Source organism: Hyla sarda, chromosome 1 (assembly GCF_029499605.1).
Source record: "Hyla sarda isolate aHylSar1 chromosome 1, aHylSar1.hap1, whole genome shotgun sequence".
Lineage (NCBI taxonomy): Eukaryota > Metazoa > Chordata > Amphibia > Anura > Hylidae > Hyla > Hyla sarda.
The window spans coordinates 601,112,234-601,120,230 of record NC_079189.1 but is presented as its reverse complement, the minus strand read 5'-3'; the positions used below and the strand labels follow the sequence as shown (position 1 = coordinate 601,120,230).

The following is a 7,997-nucleotide window of genomic DNA, read 5'->3' as shown; positions in this document are numbered from 1 at the left end:
TAAAATGGACAGAGTGTCAGCAGAGAGCACTGTGGTCATGTCATCTGAGAAATCCAAAAAGAAAAAAGCATTTCCTCTGTAGTATACAGACCCTAAAAAGTACTGGAAGGATTAAGATTTTTTTTAATAGAAGTCATTTACAAATCTGTTTAACTTGGTCTCATCTGTCGACAAGACGTTTTCCCAGAAGGATTTTGGTTACTCAAGTTCATTTGGCAAAATGAAGTCTTGCTATTTTATGTCTCTGTGTCAGCAGTGGGGTCCTCCTGGGTCTCCTCCATAGTGGGGTCCTCCTGGGTCTCCTCCATAGTGGGGTCCTCCTGGGTCTCCTCCATAGTGGGGTCCTCCTGGGTCTCCTGCCATAGCGTTTCATTTCATTTAACTGTCGACGGATAGTTCGCTCTGACACTGATGCTCCCACTGCCCCGCCATACCCGGAGGTTCACATTAGTAGGAAGGATAGCTCCTAGAGATGAGCGAACTTACAGTAAATTCAATTCATCACGAACTTCTCGGCTCGGCAGTTGATGACTTATCCTGCGTAAATTAGTTCAGCCTTCAGGTCCTCCGATGGGCTGGAAAAGGTGGATACATTCCTAGGAAAGAGTCTCCTAGGACTGTATCCACCTTTTCCAGCCACCGGAGCACTGGAAAGCTGAACTAATTTATGCAGGATAAGTCATCAACTGCCGAGCCGAGAAGTTCGTGACGAATCGAATTTACTGTAAGTTCGCTCATCTCTAATAGCTCCATCGGAGTAGCTTCCAGCCACACGAGATACAACATCGAGGGAGAAAAAGAGCTGGAGTACCCCAAACCGGCCCATTGTGGCACATCTATTAATGTGCATCTACATCATAATCACATACAGCCTGTTCCTATACGTCAGCATCTTCGTTATTTACTTCATCATATCTTCAGCTTGTTCAAACCATTCGTTCATAAATCCCTTATGTAATCCCAGGTATGTTTTCTGTTATTATTGCATCAAAACATCAGGTGTTACCCATCTAGCTTTATTATTACCATCTGTCACTCAGCGCGTACTTTCATTATATTTTTGAGTTACTATCTTTGGAACTTGTTTGGGGCTGCTTATCCACCATCCGGACTATACTGCATTGACACCTTTCATAAATTTTTCTCTTCCGACCACACCCCCAGGGGAGATTAGCTACAGTGCCATGGGTTACAAACTTCTTGATAATGTTGCGCACTGTGGACAAACCCAAATCTAGATCTCCGGAGATGGACTTGTAACCTTGAGATTGTTGATATTTTTCCACAATTTTGGTTCTCAAGTCCTCAGACAGTTCTCTTCTCCTCTTTCTGTTGTCCATTGCTTAGTGTGGCACACACAGACACACAATGCAAAGACTAAGTGAACTTCTCTCCTTTATATCTGCTTTCAGGTGTGATTATTATATTGCCCTCACCTGTTACTTACCCCAGCTGAGTTTAAAGGAGAATCGCATGCTTGAAACAATCTCATTATTCCACAATTTTGAAAGGTGCCAATAATTTTGTCCAGACCCTTTTTGGAGTTTGGTGACATTATGTCCAATTTGCTTCTCTCCCCCCCCCCCCCCCCCCCTCTTTTTGGTTAATTTGCAATACACACAAAGGGAATAAACATGTGTATAGCAAAACATGTGTTACTGCAATCCTTTTCTGTGAGAAATACTTAATTTTCTAGAAAAAATTTCAGGGGTGCCAACATTTACGGCCATGACTGTTCATAACACATATGCAGCTCATCTACATGTACATTACACATACAGCTCTACTGTGTACACATACAGCTCAGCTACATGTACATTACACATATACAGCTCTACTGTGTACACATACAGCTCAGCTACATGTACATTACACATATACAGCTCAGCTACATGTACATTACACATATACAGCTCTACTGTGTACACATACAGCTCAGCTACATGCACATTACACATATACAGCTCTACTGTGTACACATACAGCTCAGCTACATGTACATTACACATATACAGCTCAGCTACATGTACATTACACGTATACAGCACTACTGTGTACACATACAGCTCAGCTACATGCACATTACACATATACAGCTCTACTGTGTACACATACAGCTCAGCTACATGCACATTACACATATACAGCTCTACTGTGTACACATACAGCTCAGCTACATGTACATTACACATACAGCTCTACTGTGTACACATACAGCCTCAGCTACATGTACATTACACATATACAGCTCTACTGTGTACACATACAGCTCAGCTACATGTACATTACACATATACAGACTCTACTGTGTACACATACAGCTCAGCTACATGCACATTACACATATACAGCTCTACTGTGTACACATACAGCTCAGCTACATGCACCTTACACATATACAGCTCTACTGTGTACACATACAGCTCAGCTACATGTACATTACACATATACAGCTCTACTGTGTACACATACAGCTCAGCTACATGTACATTACACATATACAGCTCTACTGTGTACACACACAGCTCAGCTACATGTACACTACACATATACAGCTCTACTGTGTACACATACAGCTCAGCTACATGCACATTACACATATACAGCTCTACTGTGTACACATACAGCTCAGCTACATGCACATTACACATATACAGCTCTACTGTGTACACATACAGCTCAGCTACATGCACATTACACATATACAGCTCTACTGTGTACACATACAGCTCAGCTACAGGCACATCTACACATATACAGCTCTGTGTACACACACAGCTCAGCTACATGTACATTACACATATACAGCCCTACTGTGTACACATACAGCTCAGCTACATGTACATTACACATATACAGCTCAGCTACATGTACATTACACATATACAGCTCTGCTGTGTACACATACAGCTCAGCTACGTGTACATTACACATATACAGCCCTACGGTGTACACATACAGCTCAGCTACATGCACATTACACATATACAGCTCTACTGTGTACACATACAGCTCAGCTACATGCACATTACACATATACAGCTCTACTGTGTACACATACAGCTCAGCTACATGTACATTACACATATACAGCTCTACTGTGTACACATACAGCTCAGCTACATGTACATTACACATATACAGCTCTACTGTGTACACATACAGCTCAGCTACATGTACATTACACACATACAGCTCTACTGTGTACACATACAGCTCAGCTACATGTACATTACACATATACAGCTCTACTGTGAACACATACAGCTCAGCTACATGTACATTACACATATACAGCTCTACTGTGTACACATACAGCTCAGCTACATGCACATTACACATATACAGCTCTACTGTGTACACATACAGCTCAGCTACATGCACATTACACATATACAGCTCTACTGTGTACACATACAGCTCAGCTACATGTACATTACACATATACAGCTCTACTGTGTACACATACAGCTCAGCTACATGTACATTACACATATACAGCTCTACTGTGTACACATACAGCTCAGCTACATGTACATTACACATATACAGCTCTACTGTGTACACATACAGCTCAGCTACATGTACATTACACATATACAGCTCTACTGTGTACACATACAGCTCAGCTACATGTACATTACACATATACAGCTCTACTGTGTACACATACAGCTCAGCTACATGTACATTACACATATACAGCTCTACTGTGTACACATACAGCTCAGCTACATGTACATTACACATATACAGCTCTACAGTGTACACATACAGCTCAGCTACATGCACATTACACATATACAGCTCTACTGTGTACACATACAGCTCAGCTACATGCACATTACATATACAGCTCTACCGTGTACACATACAGCTCAGCTACATGTACATTACACATATACAGCTCTACCGTGTACACATACAGCTCAGCTACATGTACATTACACATATACAGCTCTACAGTGTACACATACAGCTCAGCTACATGCACATTACACATATACAGCTCTACTGTGTACACATACAGCTCAGCTACATGCACATTACATATACAGCTCTACCGTGTACACATACAGCTCAGCTACATGTACATTACACATATACAGCTCTACCGTGTACACATACAGCTCAGCTACATGTACATTACACATATACAGCTCTACTGTGTACACATACAGCTCAGCTACATGCACATTACACACAGCTCTACTGTGTACACATACAGCTCAGCTACATGCACATTACACATATACAGCTCTACTGTGTACACATACAGCTCAGCTACATGTACATTACACATATACAGCTCTACTGTGTACACATATACAGCTCAGCTACATGTACATTACACATATACAGCTCTACTGTGTACACATACAGCTCAGCTACATGTACATTACACATATACAGCTCTACTGTGTACACATACAGCTCAGCTACATGCACATTACACATATACAGCTCTACTGTGTACACATACAGCTCAGCTACATGCACATTACACATATACAGCTCTACTGTGTACACACACAGCTCAGCTACATGTACATTACACATATACAGCCCTACTGTGTACACATACAGCTCAGCTACATGTACATTACACATATACAGCTCAGCTACATGTACATTACACATATACAGCTCTGCTGTGTACACATACAGCTCAGCTACGTGTACATTACACATATACAGCCCTACGGTGTACACATACAGCTCAGCTACATGCACATTACACATATACAGCTCTACTGTGTACACATACAGCTCAGCTACATGCACATTACACATATACAGCTCTACTGTGTACACATACAGCTCAGCTACATGTACATTACACATATACAGCTCTACTGTGTACACATACAGCTCAGCTACATGTACATTACACATATACAGCTCTACTGTGTACACATACAGCTCAGCTACATGTACATTACACACATACAGCTCAGCTACATGTACATTACACATATACAGCTCTACTGTGTACACATACAGCTCAGCTACATGCACATTACACATATACAGCTCTACTGTGTACACATACAGCTCAGCTACATGCACATTACACATATACAGCTCTACTGTGTACACATACAGCTCAGCTACATGTACATTACACATATACAGCTCTACTGTGTACACATACAGCTCAGCTACATGTACATTACACATATACAGCTCTACTGTGTACACATACAGCTCAGCTACATGTACATTACACATATACAGCTCTACTGTGTACACATACAGCTCAGCTACATGTACATTACACATATACAGCTCTACTGTGTACACATACAGCTCAGCTACATGTACATTACACATATACAGCTCTACTGTGTACACATACAGCTCAGCTACATGTACATTACACATATACAGCTCTACAGTGTACACATACAGCTCAGCTACATGCACATTACACATATACAGCTCTACTGTGTACACATACAGCTCAGCTACATGCACATTACATATACAGCTCTACTGTGTACACATACAGCTCAGCTACATGTACATTACACATATACAGCTCTACCGTGTACACATACAGCTCAGCTACATGTACATTACACATATACAGCTCTACAGTGTACACATACAGCTCAGCTACATGCACATTACACATATACAGCTCTACTGTGTACACATACAGCTCAGCTACATGCACATTACATATACAGCTCTACTGTGTACACATACAGCTCAGCTACATGTACATTACACATATACAGCTCTACCGTGTACACATACAGCTCAGCTACATGTACATTACACATATACAGCTCTACTGTGTACACATACAGCTCAGCTACATGCACATTACACACAGCTCTACTGTGTACACATACAGCTCAGCTACATGCACATTACACATATACAGCTCTACTGTGTACACATACAGCTCAGCTACATGTACATTACACATATACAGCTCTACTGTGTACACATATACAGCTCAGCTACATGTACATTACACATATACAGCTCTACTGTGTACACATATACAGCTCAGCTACATGTACATTACACATATACAGCTCTACTGTGTACACATACAGCTCAGCTACATGTACATTACACATATACAGCTCTACTGTGTACACATACAGCTCAGCTACATGTACATTACACATATACAGCTCTACTGTGTACACATACAGCTCAGCTACATGTACATTACACATATACAGCTCTACTGTGTACACATACAGCTCAGCTACATGTACATTACACATATACAGCTCTACTGTGTACACATACAGCTCAGCTACATGTACATTACACATATACAGCTCTACTGTGTACACATACAGCTCAGCTACATGCACATTACACATATACAGCTCTACTGTGTACACATACAGCTCAGCTACATGCACATTACACATATACAGCTCTACTGTGTACACATACAGCTCAGCTACATGTACATTACACATATACAGCTCTACTGTGTACACACACAGCCCAGCTACATGCACATTACACATATACAGCACTACTGTGTACACATACAGCTCAGCTACATGCACATTACACATATACAGCTCTACTGTGTACACATACAGCTCAGCTACATGCACATTACACATATACAGCTCTACTGTGTACACATACAGCTCAGCTACATGTACATTACACATATACAGCTCTACTGTGTACACATACAGCTCAGCTACATGTACATTACACATATACAGCTCTACTGTGTACACATACAGCTCAGCTACATGTATATTACACATATACAGCTCTACTGTGTACACATACAGCTCAGCTACATGCACATTACACACATACAGCTCTACTGTGTACACATACAGCTCAGCTACATGTACATTACACATATACAGCTCTACTGTGTACACATACAGCTCAGCTACATGTATATTACACATATACAGCACTACTGTGTACACATACAGCTCAGCTACATGTATATTACACATATACAGCACTACTGTGTACACATACAGCTCAGCTACATGCACATTACACACAGCTCTGCTGCAGACATATATAACACACACATACACAGCTCTGCACCACGCACATCACACACACACAGCTCTGCTGCATACACATAACTTCAGCTCATCCAGCAGCGATCACAACCAGCACAGCAGAGTCCTGCATACACTGAGCAGATGAGCCTAGAGCAGCAGTCCCTGATCATGTGACTCCTCCTCCTCTTTCTCCATGTGACTGATCACATGACTGTGACATCATGGCAGGTGGTGAAAGCACAGGGTAAGTACCCGGCTCTGTACAGTCTGCGGTGGAGGTATGTAGTGTATATATATATATATATGAGGATTGTGATGTCATCAGGAGCCCTATGTTAAGGATATTCTTGATGACTGGAGAGGTGACACTGCTGGGACATTATACAGTAATGGAGGGGTCTGGTGATGACTGGAGAGGTGACACTGCTGGGACATTATACAGTAATGGAGGGGTCTGGTGATGACTGGAGAGGTGACACTGCTGGGAATGCTGGGACATTATACAGTAATGGAGGGGTCTGGTGATGACTGGAGAGGTGACACTGCTGGGACATTATACAGTAATGGAGGGGTCTGGTGATGACTGGAGAGGTGACACTGCTGGGAATGCTGGGACATTATACAGTAATGGAGGGGTCTGGTGATGACTGGAGAGGTGACACTGCTGGGAATGCTGGGACATTATACAGTAATGGAGGGGTCTGGTGATGACTGGAGAGGTGACACTGCTGGGAATGCTGGGACATTATACAGTAATGGAGGGGTCTGGTGATGACTGGAGAGGTGACACTGCTGGGACATTATACAGTAATGGAGGGGTCTGGTGATGACTGGAGAGGTGACACTGCTGGGACATTATACAGTAATGGAGGGGTCTGGTGATGACTGGAGAGGTGACACTGCTGGGAATGCTGGGACATTATACAGTAATGGAGGGGTCTGGTGATGACTGGAGAGGTGACACTGCTGGGACATTAT

At 42.1% G+C, this 7,997-nt stretch overlaps 1 protein-coding gene across 1 annotated transcript in view; it reads left to right on the top strand.

The window, feature by feature from the left end:
- The window catches only part of LOC130296518 (oocyte zinc finger protein XlCOF6-like), a 208,051-nt gene that overhangs the window by 69,263 nt on the left and 130,791 nt on the right, over nucleotides 1-7,997 (top strand). The gene's annotated exons all lie outside the window — the stretch shown is intronic.